Here is a 15,433-nt window from a genome sequence, read left to right on the forward strand (position 1 = left end):
GCCGTAGCGTACCTGTGTGTGTACCATAATACTAAAGCCTTTTCGGAAACAAGCTTGTTCGGAAGACTGGAAGTCGTCGAGTCTGCGAGCGAGATGATTCGTAAGGACTCTCGAAAACAGCTTGTAAACACGCCTCATAAGTGAGATGAGTCTATAATGCTATCACCACACTTCTGTGCCATGCCGGAGGCGTTTTTTCTTCGAGTATGACGGAATTGAACTGCTTCTGTAGAGCCTTTAGTACCGGCGAAGCTCAGCTATAATGCCGTAACACCTGGTGCCTTGTTGTATTTCAGCTATTTGAGTGCCATTTTAATCGTGTACAAACTGACGTCCGATATAATATCTTCGGTATAGTGTCAGGTCAATCTAGCTCTTGGGTTTTGCAATATTTGTTTTATGTTTAAGGTTAAGAATAAATAAACAAAGAGACCCTGTGTTATGTCTTTATTTGTTTTATTTAAATAAAATTAAAATAATATATAAAAATTAAGAATTTATTATAGTTCCTTATTAAAAAATTAAACATATTGATTAGGATTTTTGTTTTATTCCATTAGTATTTCAGACACATAAACCTAAAATGAACCATCTAAATAATAGACCAGCAATCAGATATCAAAACGTTTTAAGTATTTATTATATTAATTATTGAAATACATTAGGTATTTCTTCATAATGTCATCAATTCTAAGTTTGCGGAGCGATTTTTATATTTGGAGATTCATTTCTCAATTCCGTGATTCATTTTCTCAATTCGGTGCTCTCTCAATTCGATGCTTAACATTTCTCATAAACCACTTAACAATATTTAGTGACAATGCTATTTTTACATTCAGAATGGAGTAACATTTATTTTTTTGTATTGAAACTACTTAAAAAACTAAATATAAATTTTAGCACCGAATTGAGAAAAAATACACCGTACAGTAGAAATGCCCTGCTGCTCTCGGATCGGACGGACGTTCACACCCTTGCTATTTAATTGTGTCGATTTATTAATTATATTATTCTTTTAAGTTATTTTTCCTTCGTTGTAAATTAAACATTTTTGATTGTTGGAAGTTAGTTTTTTTTTAAATAATAGCTGTCTAAAACGCTAATTCTACATCCATTTGTCTTGCACATACAATGAACCAGATGTTGAATATACGAGTAGTTACTGAACTTTCAAAGTTTTACAGTAAAGTTTTACATCTTATTAATGAAAAATGTATAAAAATGTGTTGTTGGTAGATCATTATCAATAAAATAAAATAGAAAGACCTATTAATAATGTCTCTAATAACAATGCATCTTAAAATTGCCCACCGAGTGAATCTGAAAGTCCTCTGAAATCTGAGGACTACGTTTGCGATTTTACTTCAAATTTATTAGAGGTAAACTAGTACAAATTATTGTACACTTTATCTTAAAAATACAACTTTGTAACACTATCGCATCGATGTGTAACGTACTGTCTGTGAATATCATGATAAAAAAAATGCCTTTATTGGTTTTGTTCATTTTGGTTCTGCTAAGAAGCGAGCAGATGTCACAAGTGACACAAGAGACGATGCATCGAAATGGCTTCGGGGAAGATTAGGCGGAGGAGATAATCGCGTATAAGATGGACCCATTAATATCTCGAAAGTATTCGCAGCACAATATTTGTGCAGTTGATGAATGGGAATTCGCGCACTAATCTTAATTAATGGCGGCGCTTGTCAGACGCCGTCAATTGCCACGATTAATTACATCGCCGCAGCGACACTCGCGCAGGAACAAAAGTATACCAACAATTCATTACCAAATATGTAGTTCAAAAGATTATTCAATGACTTTTATGCTTTTGTTCTTCGAACTCTGTAGAGTAGGTATCTTCCGAAGTTTTTCACTCTGATGTTGGGAAAATATCGGAATGTCGTAGGTTTTTCAGGATTGTTTTCCTTTGACTGATGCATACGAATCGCCGTGTAACGTAAAATTAAAAGCTGTCTATGTAATTAAACTACGCGACAATTGCTATAAAACCGTCTGCCAGGAGGTTCGCGTGTCGTCAACACTTACACCTGTTTGGATAAATGTTTAATATTTATGTCTTTCAGGAAATACTTGTTTTTACTGGCCATTCATTTTCTTAGTTTTCAACTGGGTAAATTGGTAACTTACAATTAAAACATACACGCAAACAATCGTACCTTTTTAAATATTAGTAAATAGTCGAGCACCTGTGTCGCAAGTAGCCAGGGCAAGGTAAACACGCGCGCTGTAAGCTCTCTGCAGCCGCTCGTGACATCGGCTAAGCCGCGCGCTATCGCCCAAACACACGTTTAAAAATATGGCCGCCCAACTGCAGCGCAAATGCGACACAAATAAACATTAAAGTATCTATTCTAAACGAAACACACGTTGTGGAGGATTATTTTCAAAAATATTTGTTTTTATTTTATGAAAACAGATCTGTTATGCTAGATTTAAATGTTTTTGATGCTGCTACAAAATAATTTGAGTTCCTAGTATGTACCCACCTGTACATTTTGTATCTTCAATTCAGTTTTACAATAAAATACTGGGCATATTTAATATAGGATACATTTAAATAAAAAAGAAATAGGAATTTTATGCTAACTAAAGTAACTACGATAAAATAAGAGCCTTCCTAAATAATCTTATGATGCAACAAAGATTTATGACTATTACTATTTGCTAATTGCTCCTTAATTTTGTAATTAATTTCGCATTTGAATTGAGAATAGAGTGTCATCGCGCACCAGCTCCAGCCCGAGCTTCACAGTCCGCCGCATCGGAAAATGAGGACTTATGAACAGCTATTAGGCGCGGCTAAGTGAATTTAATGTTTCAAAGATTTAGACCCTTCAGGTTAACTGTTTTATAACTACGTTAAAGGCAGAGTCCTTTACTCAAACTAAAAAGTTTGACAGAAGTTTGAATTTAACTCGGCCGTGTTTCAGCAGGCTTTGATCTTTAGTCCAAGATTATAGCTATTTATCTTTTGAATCTGTTTATTTCAAATCACTTCTGACATTCATAGGAGGTCGCACATTTCTTGCACATTGTAAAAATTGTCCTTTGAGACATGAAACAGCAGTTGATTTGATGTTGTTGTGCTTCATGGGGTATTGGAAAATATGTATACTTGTATAGAGCCCCTTAACTCACTTGCCACCACAACACCACAGCGGTACTACTAATACAGTTATAAGTAGGTACCTATATTTACTTATGTAGTTAGTCATACCTACACGTAGCTGTCCTATCCCTATTTCCCTGACCTGCCCTAATAATGTCAGAAGAAACCGGACATCAATTTAAGTTTGGAATCTAAATATTTGTGACATACTTGTATCGTTCTGCTCTAGAGACGCGTCCTTAAAACTTATCCAATCAAGCGCGAGCAGTACATGGGCAGGACAAGTCCCAAGGATCCCGCCCTTTGAAGGTACTTAACGGAACTATTCAACGTAAACACAGTCCCACAGAAACCCATCTATTGCAGGTTACGTATGCCGAGATAGTCTTGACGTTGTGACGATGATGTGGGTCAGTAGCACCGTTTTGTCTCGAAACTTCACGTAATATACTTACTTATTAACACAAAAATGGCGTGCGGTGCACTACTTACATGGTGTCAAAATCAAAACTTAATCAATCAGAGTTAATCTTTTAAGTATAATATATGATTTATTATTATTTTTGTTTATTTTTTTTTTAGAATATTTTTCTTCGCTTTTTCAAGTTACTGAATGAATAGTGCAGCGATTGAAAATACCCTACGTTACCAGCTCTAACGTCAAATCAGAAGGCTGATGATGATGATGTCCTTGGGATATTCGTTCGTTCGTTCGTTCGTTTCAGCCGAAAGACGTCCACTGCTGGACGATCTTGGGATATTGCCGAGATCATTTTTGTCATAAGTATTAAGACCTTTTGTCGAGGCCCAAAAATTGGGAAACATCATTAATTTTGATGCAGGTTCTTTATGTCCGGATCTATTTTGAGATGTATGAGAAATAGTGCCGCCTTTGGCCTCCCGTGTGAGTCTACGAGGTGTTTCTATTTTATGCCACATAATATTCTCGGTGTAATACTATTTTAAAGCGCCGACGGCGAGACGGAAGCGGCGGCCGCGCCAGCTGTCTTGACACGCGCCGGCCACGTCACCTCATTGATACACTATTCTCAACGCGCTACTGAACTGACCACTGTATCGGAAAAATTAGATTTACCAATACATTCTAGTTTTGCTCCTCAGGTGCAGCTTGAAAACCGCTTTAATATTCATATAGCATTTATATGAGAAGAGGTGAGTTTCATGTAGTATAAACTGATTTATTCCATGACACAAGTATCTAGCTGTGAGATCGTAAACTGGAATGAAACACACTACAAACCCTTCCTTAAACAGCAACTTCCAGCTCATTTACGAATTACTTTTATTTTCTTCCTGATCTTGATCAAAGCATAGGATTGTAAGGTGAGTAGTACCTACTAAAGGAAAATCTATACCTAAAACTAACTCTAAACTATACCTGTAAATAAGTGAGGTTCTTTGTAATCGAATCTAGTAAAATAAGGATTTCCAATTAACAGTTCAATATACTTAGTGTAATTATCTATACTATACGGATTACGGACCGGGTGTGACTAGCACGACCACTCTGGCAAGAGTGTATAGCGATGAAGAAGAAGAAGAAATACTTTGTTTCTAAATATACCTAAGTACTTTGTTAACCCTTTCCACCGATTTGAAACCCCAAACCACCGTAGAGGCAATAGTATTATCTGGCAATCAGTTTATCATACCCGTTATTTAAATACTTCATAGTAAGTACATATTTTTTTTTTTTTTTTTTTTTTTTTATCCACAACGAGGAAGCTCTTGGCCTGTATCTCACCTGATGGTAAGTGATGATCAGGCCGAAGGTTTACTGAGATAAACTTACCAGGTCTGAGAAAAGAGTATAAATCCTTTTGTCGACCCTATTTCCAGAATAATGGCAAACCTAAAGAGGGTGTAAAACCTAGAAATACTACTCTCGCTTCCTTCCCCTCAAAGAAAATACTGCCTAATAAAACGGAAAGCCATTGATTCTCTTGTATTCGATGTGCCGAGAGCACACGTGCGCCATCTATCGTAAACCTGTTATGATCGTGTTCTGTGTCGTAAAGTGTTGTGAGCCCATAAATAACTTTCACATGTCCCCTAAAACTTTATCTGACAATAAGACGTTCTGTCCGTAGTTTTTGTGGTCGGTCCATCTATAAACCGGCCCTCATGTCTCGTCAATAGTTTTTGTGAATGGGTTTGAGAGTTTTTCAGCTTGACAATGCCTTGAGAAGATTTTACTTAACTTTTCTTTTTAAAAATACCTAATTTCTACTCTACATGTCTAGTCGGGTTGAGAGAGCATAGTGTCCTTGCTATAGCTGCATGAGTCTTAAAAAAACTTTGCATTATTTTGTCTGGTACAGAACACATTATTATGTGTTAAATTCTGGTAAAACTAAAATAACTTGACAAAGTTAACGCGTCATATTAATTAGCTCGAAGATTGATGAACAGGCAATAGGAAGCTTCGGGACATCGATCTTCGTGACAATATGGCGGCAAAGTGCCCAAAGTGACCGAATGGGCGCGACGGGAAAATATTACTTAGGTGACCGCTTCATGTCGGCTTGTCAGGTGCCGAGGCTTGAGTAATCACTTATCGTTAGGGACCCACTAAATGGAACCTCGGCGGTGACTCTGCGGTGTCTTTACAGGCTGTTGATTTCAGTACCTTTATCGACTTGAGACGTCGGCTCCAGTCGATCACAATTAAATACATTGATTCATTTACATAAACTTTGGATTATTAGTATTTAGTTAAGTAACCCTTGAGGTTTCATCTACATTCCAACAACTATTAATGATGGAAGACAAATGTGCGAAGAGAAACATTATGTGTCAACATGAAAGGCATGATTTAAAATGTTTCAAGTATTTTCATCAAGAGCAATTTTTAGGGGAAGTGAAGTTTTCCCAACATATAAACATAAAAAACCACTGAAAATTTCAAACTACAATAAAATCATTGCAGCGAAGCGAAAATGGGTTCAGAAACTGGAGAACAATCTCTATCTACCATATTACTTAATCTTACGTTTAATACAATTTGGTTTCAAGTGAAAGACGCATGTCCACATAATGCCGACGATGTTTAACATTTTGGATTTGTTAATGGAAGTAAAAAAATAGTAACGTGTGCTCTGCGAACTATGCGAGTACCTACCTACTGAGCCCCTAGCCGCCTGATCATATTATACACGATTGCTAATGATAACAAGTGACGCCAGTTGACAACAAGCCGCGGAAATATGACTCGGGGAGGAGTCGGGAACATGACGGATGACAGCCATGACAGCACGCGGTGACTGGACGCGGTGAGAGGACAAGTGTAAGATAACGGCGTTGTACCTACTCTTGTGAATTTCATGGTCTCTAAGGAGTACACTATAATAATATTATTACATCATATTTATGAGGCATTACATTAAAACATCAAAATATTTATACTAGATACTGTGCAATGGAATTATAATATTTTGAAAAAATCTCTCTCTTTTTTGTATTTTTCCAAGAAGACTAATGTGCTCTTTTAAACAGAGCATAATGTTAGTGTATAAGCACTCTGTCTAAATGACTGTACCTGTCGTCATACCAAGTCTACGGCTGACCTCTCATCGAAGAGAGAAAAGAAAGCAGAGAGATTTCAGTCCTAAACGATAAGATGAGTACAGATGGAACATACAATTTTAAAACCTATCTAATTAATCAGGCTTTGAAGGCATAACGGTATACCTACCGATCAGATTATCTTTACATGATTTTACACCGCCAAATGAACACAGCAGATTTTTATGCCCATGCTAACTCGATTATCTCATGGCCCATTTGGGTTTTGGAAGTGACAGGAATGACGTAGAGGCCGGATGCTGGCGCGCTGCCACCGCATCAGCCCGCGAGCGACATTCCGCTGCCCTTCAACCTGACCTCTGTAGGTCAACTTGTACGTGGATAAAGTAGGCAGTTTTGGATCATCCCTTGAAACAGAAACGGATGGTCTATATTAAAGACTCTATAAGACTTTTGTTCTGTAATGAATTGTATTAAAATATTTGTGCATTCCAAAAGGAGTTCAGACTTCAAGTTCTAGGTATCGGCAGATACAAAGCGCATCGCATGCCGATGCCACGATGATCCAAACTTCATAATTTTCCAAAGTTCTTCTATGCTGGGAGCAAGCGCTTTTAAAATAACGTGGTCTGGCGTTCACTAGCTATCTAGTTTACTAAAAAAAGACTATACCAGAAAATCGAGTTTATGAACGTTCTAATATCACTCCCCATATCTTTTTATTTTATCGGCCTACGCCTCAACTACTGGCTGAAATATTATGTAAAAGAGCCGATATGTATTGAAATGTATTTCCGAGTAAGCCCAACGCTTTCCCTGTAGGAATGTAAATGAAACAAATCACTAGACAATTCTTATTTTCTGTCGCCCACTAGTCGTTTGTTTTGCAAGTATTGTTACAAATTCATTCATTCGCCCGTCCATTGCAGTGATAAACTTTATTTGGATCGACCATACAATTACATTCCAAAAATAATACTACGTATAGTACGTACGCATGATTTGAACTTACCTCAATTATTTGGTCCAAAGAGCTATAAAGCGTTCGCGGAGCATTAGCGGCGGTGTCAGGTCCCTGTAAAGAACACATAAAATGTTAGTTAAACTTACACCGTGTTGTATATTATTGTGCGTAAGTAGTGTTGTTGTGTAGACAACTCTACAGAAATGTTTTTACGAATTTTAGTTACATTTTGAACAGCATTAAAGAAAAAAGAGCTCTTGACTAGATAAGTAAATAATTAATGAATATAGAATACTGGATGTAACCTAAGCTAAGTATGTGAAGTATTTTCCAAAATACCAAGTTGATAAACTCTACTTCCCGAGGTTTTCGTCCAAACGCAAAAAAATCGAGTGGTTATGCGGGCGTTGGTAGTTAAACTAATAAAACAGTGGTTTAAAACTTGCTTCGCTAGAAACGAATTCGAAAACAACGAATATAAACTCTTGCGTAAATAAAATTTTCATTTAGGTTTTTGTTTTAGAAAAAAGTAAGGCCATACGCTAGTGATATGAAATAAAATATTCAAACAAAATAAAAGGTAGGTACATAGGTATTTTCCACAAAAAAATATCAGTTTTAGTATTACTGTGGTGCGACTGTGCGAGTAGATACAAGTAACAAATAGTATTTTTAGAAAGTAATTATTGCCTTGATAGCGATCGCTAACAAATTGATATTAGCCCGCGACGAGTCGCCATGTCCGGGCCCGGCCGATGCTATCGCGCGGTATGACTAATGGTCCCTTAATTGAACCGCCTTTAAAGGCCTTTTAAATTGATCAATACCCAACAATGTAATTATTTTCAGGAATGAAACTATAATTGCGTGTTCCAAGGCGATTTAAAAGCGATATCTATATTTTTGAATCAACTTCATGATGCTTGACAATTACCGATGTTTGTTCAAATTCGAACAGAATAAGATTGTATTCACAGCCCACAAATTTATGTTTAAAGATATTTCATTGACTGGAAAATAATTAGCGTTAGGAAGCGTGCCAAGTCGGGTCGATGCTGACGGGTTCTCTTTTTACAACGCCTCAGGGAACCGCATAGTTGTTATTGTGAGTTAGTGGCTAGGAATAGTAAACGATCGTCAAGTATTCGCATTTCTCAGTTCATAAAAAGCCCATAAATTCTATTTGATTCAAAATGCTTGGACTGAGGGATTTACCTAAAACGACATATTTACGAAAGTCAAACGCTCCATTTATGTAGGGTACGTAGTAAATCCATTCTATACTTTATGGAGCATGTAATTTTTATTTCCGGTTTAATGTCCTTGTGTGTAATCAGCTTTGGGATCACCTAAAAGTGCTTTATAAAGCCTATTTGCAAAAATAAATGAGTTTTATGAGTTTTTTAAAATAAAAGCTTTTTATGAACGGCTCCAGTGGATTCTAGGCCTAGAAAATGTCTTCTCTTCTATTAGTGAACATTTCTCAATAAATAAATAATAAAATAAATAATTGTCTACCTACCTATAGGACTGCTCCTAGATTGACCTCACACCACCGTAAATCGAACGTCAAATTCATTCGAGATCGAAATATCACGTGACTTGTCGTCGGTTTAGCACGTCGGTTCTAATTTAAGCGGTTCTTTTATCGTCAGTTAACGTAGAAAGCCACTTGTCTGTGGGCTGTAATCCTATTTGCGTACTTGCGACTGGAATAGAGTTCTTTCTTTATGTAAATGTTATGTAAACATAAAAAACTTCGCGTTGGCTTCTTAATAAATCTAAAATTACAGTTATGTGTTCAGCTGTACGATGTTTGTTGGCATACATTCAATTGGAATCAAGACATTTCTAGTGATAAGAATACCTTTAAAAAGGCTGTTAATGATCCCGAATAGTCTCGAATGTATTTTGTTTTATTACTAATCGATTACTAGGTTGTGACTGCGATTGTCCGGATGGAATGCATACTCGTAGGTGAACTGCAATGCATAATAAAGTACTTATTTCTAAAATATAAAAAGAGTTTTGTAGAAATACTTACCACCACCACCACTGCGTTCTCTGCCTCATCACACCGTTCCGTTCGTGTCATTAACAAAAGTTGGTAATACCAAAAAATCCAAATCAGTTGGCAGGTGAAAACCAATAGCATCGCCTTCTTGTACACAAACAAGAGCAATCAGCAGAGGATTCAGAAACAGAAATCTATTTGGATTATGAACCTCCAAGTTCTAAAGGATCAATCAGTGTTGTAAGGTCAGAGTATTGAAGTATCGTCCAACTAGCGAGCTAGTCCGGCGCTGTATCGGGCGGCATTTAAATGAGTGTCGCCATCTGTGGCGTAGGTAATTAGCGCCAAGTTGGAGGCTCGCGCGCCGCCTCGGGGAAATCAAACTGTGTTCACGTCAAACTAACTCCTCCTCTTGTCACTCAGAAGAAAGTTTGCAATTTACAACCGAGTTGTGAATAGAAATGGATTTGTATTTATCGTTAAATAGCTTATTAGATCATAAAACACATCTATGTGAGTAAAATCAGTAAGCTATTCTTATTATTGACTTGTAGTTCATATTTATAGCAATAATACAGCAGTTAGGTGGTATCTATTTTAATCATAATAGGTTTTTTTACCTTTTTACCTACCTGAAAATATTTAACCTCTATGATTAATTCACTTATAATAGGTGCGTACAGTGTTGATTTATGACTGAAAGTTAGTAAGGTACCTAATATTCACGCAATACACATTTATTCATCTGTTTGGCGCCAAGCTAAATCAATAACCGTAAAAGTAACCTTCGAGTTATTAAAAACAAACAGCGAACCGTTCCTGTATCTTAATAGAGCCGCGCCGGCTTCAATCATCCTCTATCGGCGATAAATTACTTTATTTTTAAACGTTTTTACGAAGATTTATATCGTCGCCGCGGCCTCGCTCTTGTAACGATGCTGTGCGCGTGATGGAAGCGCCGTCGCATTAGTCTTGCGCCGACCAGCATCACTCCGCAGGTAGTTATTTGCCAGCTTGTTAGAAATGTTATTACGAAATCGCAACACTCGAGATTCGAATGTTTTTATTTGCGGTAGTAAATACGTAGACTTTTAAATTTTTTCGCGTTTTTGGCTGATTAGTGATACGGTGTAGGTACGCATTTAAAACAGAAGCATTTTTACCCGACTGCGCCAGAAGGAGGGTTATTCGCGTTGTTACTTCATAATAAAAAGTAGTAGATAACATGTAAAGTTATGCGATAACTATTACTTTGTAAATAAAACTATTATGAGTAATACTCGTATATGAAACCACATTGTGCTTTTATAATGACGCTCATAAATCTGCTCCAAAAGCCGAATTTCGGCAAAATAGCACAATTTCCATAATGTAATAATAAACAGGTGATGATTTACGCGTGTATTAAATACATTCAATTGTTGGCAATTCATCCAATTAGGACGGGTTTACAACTGAAATAATCGAGTTCCATTATTAGTTATTATCCATGCCGGTTATAAACACGTATCCCGAGGGCAGACTACCACAATCAAATGCAATGCGGTGTGTTCACTTCCCAAGCATAAACTCGGGAACCAATAAGTCTGGGAAATTGAAGGCTTCCAGGAAAGTCATGATAGAAAAAAGAGCAATTTTAGTTTAAAATTAATTGAAAATTTCCTGATGGATTCAAAAGTGTGTTAATTCGTCGCTGCCTCGGCACGAGCACTGCTCCCGCGCGCACTGTAGCACGCGGCACGAGCCAGCCGGGCGGGTGGAGACAAACAAGATTCAGAGCTTATTAATACGCAACAACCGATGGCGAATTAATTCCATTCCTCGTAGTTTGCAATACAAAACAGACGTTATGCTGAAGCCACACAACATTTTCTGCTCTTACTGTAAAATAGTAATACTGACTGCCCGGCGATAAATCACTTTCTGTGACAATGCGATATTTACTCGGGTGAAGCCGCGAGAGAAGCCATAGCGGCACCGTTCAAGAGCTCGATGAGAACTTAACGACTAGCGTAAGAAACAAACGAGACCTTTTGTATGACTTCGAAAAAGCAGTTCTGTGTTATAGACACACTATGTTAGCAAAATGAATTTTGTAGCAGCATCGCCGCTACTCCAGCGCTGCGGCGGCGCGGCCTGGTGCGGCGCGGCCTAATGGACCCGCCTCCGCGGAGGTGACAATTTAATGGCTCGGCTCCTCGGCGCCTCCGGAGAGAGTTATGTCCGTGAATACCTTCGGGGAATTTACAGGTTCATCAAAGGACCCTCCAGTGACGACACAGTTCTCTACAATTTGGTAATTGTTCTAAAAGCTTTTCATCGACACTACATCACTTCTACGCGCATGCATCATATGTTTATCTAGTTTTATGTTCAACCAGAATTTTATTAGGATTTGGCGAAAAGCCATGGCATTCCCACTCTCTTTCTCGTACCTACTTACGCTATGTTTATGTTCTCACTCTCTACATCTACATAATTTCATTCACAAGGTGAAATATACCAATGTGTACCTAGTAATATCCTAAATTAGAACAGTAAATTAGACCGCTGCGTTTGTCTTTTGCACAGTGTCAAAATCCGTATCGTGCCATTCTATCTATTTTTATTCGCAAATGTAAACGCCGGTTATGAACCAAGTGAACAGCAAATTCACTTTATTTTAAATTAACTAGGTAGCTATTTATTGTTCTAGGGACTTAGTAAACATTTACTACTTACGAGTATTTACAGTCAGGCATTAAATTTCATTTTATTTTATCTTGTATATTATCTCTTTGGATATCCAAATAATGCATTATGATGCATGGTATAAACTACCTAGCATGTAAAGCGTCAATTGTATTACGACTTGGCTGGATGACGCCAACGAAGGCGATGTATGTACATCACGATTTGATTCCGCATTTTTATTCACAGCACTTTCAGCCGCCACAAAATATACAATTTAGTGGCGATAAAGTTTTATCTCCCACTGAATTGGTTTGTTTTTCAATATTTTGGCCTTTGAAATTTCGGGACGCATGTTTACAAGCGCAGAGTCATTTAAAACGACGCCTGTATAAAGGATTGTCCGCAGATAAGCAAGACTTTTGCCTGGCATTTCCTTGACAAGTCTTCAAACTTTCAGTGTAAGGGTGACCCTTTTTGTTTCAGGGTAATGTTATTAAGCGAAAAGTATACGAAACAAGGAAAATTATGAGCTTAGACTTGATTTGTACCTACTCGTTCTTTTATGCAAAATAAGAATAAAAGGTCGACTCTACAAAGTAGGGTTTTTCTTATTAGCAGAAGCTTTTTCTCTTTTTATTAGTTATTAACAATACGGGGTCATTTATTTCAAAGACGAAAAAAACAAAATGTTATTGCATAACACGTTAATCTTGAAGACTTAAGATTGATGGAGCTTACGTTAAGAACATAGTCATCACCTTGCTCGCTCTACCCCGCACCGAACGCAAACTTGTTTCAATAGAAATATTATAAACCTAGTTATTAGCTATTCAAATGATAATACGAGTAGAACTAAGTAAATGCCATGTTAGCTATCTAGTTGCCGTAAAGCGTGTGAAGTTACAACGTGTACTTTGCAGCTAAGTGCGCGTCTCCGTGAAAGCTCCGAGGCATTGTAAAACAATTTGTGCGCTTCCGCTTCCGCCGACTATGGGACAAGTTTCAGCGCAGCGAAGTTACTTCGACTCCGCGCGAAGACGTCAAATCATCTCGCATGTAGGTGAACCCGACACGAGACGACCTTCACTTCGCAGTTAGTAACGTTTGCGCACAAGAGATTGCTTTGGAATATATTGGACGTGAAAAGGTTTACAAATAAAACGAAATACGAAGTAAAAGAGTTACGTGTTTGTGGCAACCTTTTTATTTATACACTTGTTGCTTTTATATCGAGCTTTAGTTAAATGGAACACGAAAAGTTAGTAGCAAACTATAGTAGTATTCTTTTCAGATAGACAGGTTTTAAAAAGGGATTACCTAAAAGTATTTACCTTAAAAAGTAAGGCTGCTGGTAGCCTGATAGTATCGCAAGTATTTTTTTTTCAATACGCTCTTATTGGTATGAAAGTACTATTGTTAAGTGCAAAATCACAAAGTGCATAATATTGTAACAGCAAGTCAACAAAATAGAAACTATAATTAAATAGTGATTTGTCATGAAATGGTTTTATTTATATCGTAATGAAATAAAGAAAAATGGCCAAATGCGCGCGCGCAGCGTCCTTGCAGCTGTCGCCGGCTGTCGGCGTCGGCGCGGGTCGCGGCGGAACATTTTACAGTGTTTTCTGTTATTTTCGTTTTTATAATCGGTCCACCTGAAGGCCCGTCTTTCAAACACCTGTTATTATTTCATTGGTTACATCGTAGTGGCAACCTTGTTAGATTCGACTATTTATAACTGGAATGTGAATTCATATAAACATGTATAACACTAGACTGAGTTGCACCATCTTACAATTTGGCCGTAACTATGACAATAACTGCCCCCCTAGACAAAACGCACTTTTTGATCGAATCGAAAATCGAATCTGTCAAAACTCCATACAAAAAAGGGGCTTTTCGACCACTTTTCGACTGGTTTGCGATCATAATTTGCACTTTGTCTAGACCCACAAGTCTTTTTGTATGGAATTAGACAGATTTCTGACGTTTGTTGAACTTAAAATAAGCTAGTGCAACTCAGCCTAAAAGTATTTTAATTGTTAGTTACTACTTTTTGTAGTTGAGGTTTAAAAAGAGATCTTAGGAAATGATCTTTAGTAATTTACGAAAATTTCCCTGGAATCAGTAGGGTAATTCAAGTGCAATCTGTCATTTCAATCTATTCTATTTGTCATTTAGCTTGTTTAATCTGTGCTCAATAAAGTGCACAATATTTAAGCAGGATATGGTTGCACGCGGATTTTTAGAGAGTTAAATCTTTTGGCCAATAGAAAACGTCATAATAGTTATTATATGAACTGGGATTGGTCAATGACTTTTGAAATTAAAATCCGATGGCCTGAAAAAATCGGTTTTCCAACAAACGTCAGTTACGCGCAAGGAGGTTTAGCTATTTATCCATCGAAGTTAATAAGGGAGAAGACATAAGACTAATTTTATTATTTGCCTGCCGCGACCCGGTTTTTACGAACAATGACGATGACGAACGATGAACCAGTAACGAGGAGCACACTTAGCAATGCTTCCAGGTTGCGCCTCGGTATCAATTAAGTAACATTTTCCGTTAAGTTTACTTTATGGCCAACTAAAGGACTTTTGCCGTCTCCATGGACAAACTCGAAGTATGATAACTATAGTCATTGTCAAAATTTTGCACTGCCATTGCCGCTGGATACCATATATCGCTACTATATTCATAGATAATAGACTTTCAGTTAATCGTCAAAATTGACATTGTTTTTTAAATAACAACAAATGGTATGAATTTTTAAATGTGATATTTTTATAAAGGTAAGTCCCCAAAACAACATTTGATAGCCTATTTTCTTTCGTTGGCATCTAAGTTCCTGTTTTCTACATATATGTTACTACTACCTATTGGATAAGTAACTAAGAACTTTGTCGTTTATTCCATGTGAACAAAATCCCTAAAAGCCCATTTGTAATAATATTCTTACTAAACACTGCTGAAAAAGGACTAAACTTCTGAGCTATGAACGTATAATCCAGTAGCATTAAGTAGGTAGGTACGTATAGCGACGTTGGAACTTGATATAGAAGTTAGCTGTTTTATATTTTTTTTTCACAGCAGAAATCTTTA

The 15,433-nt window shown here is 37.2% G+C and overlaps 1 protein-coding gene across 2 annotated transcripts in view; it reads right to left on the minus strand.

Annotated features, from left to right (window-relative positions):
- Positions 1 to 15,433, minus strand: part of LOC135085790 (FMRFamide receptor-like) — a 122,484-nt gene that overhangs the window by 53,815 nt on the left and 53,236 nt on the right. For both annotated transcript variants that reach the window (XM_063980604.1, XM_063980596.1), the window contains exon 3: positions 7,692 to 7,754. The gene's annotated coding sequence lies outside the window, so the exon portion shown is untranslated. The remainder of the gene's footprint in view (positions 1 to 7,691; positions 7,755 to 15,433) is intronic.

The sequence above is a fragment of the Ostrinia nubilalis genome, chromosome 2 (assembly GCF_963855985.1).
Source record: "Ostrinia nubilalis chromosome 2, ilOstNubi1.1, whole genome shotgun sequence".
Lineage (NCBI taxonomy): Eukaryota > Metazoa > Arthropoda > Insecta > Lepidoptera > Crambidae > Ostrinia > Ostrinia nubilalis.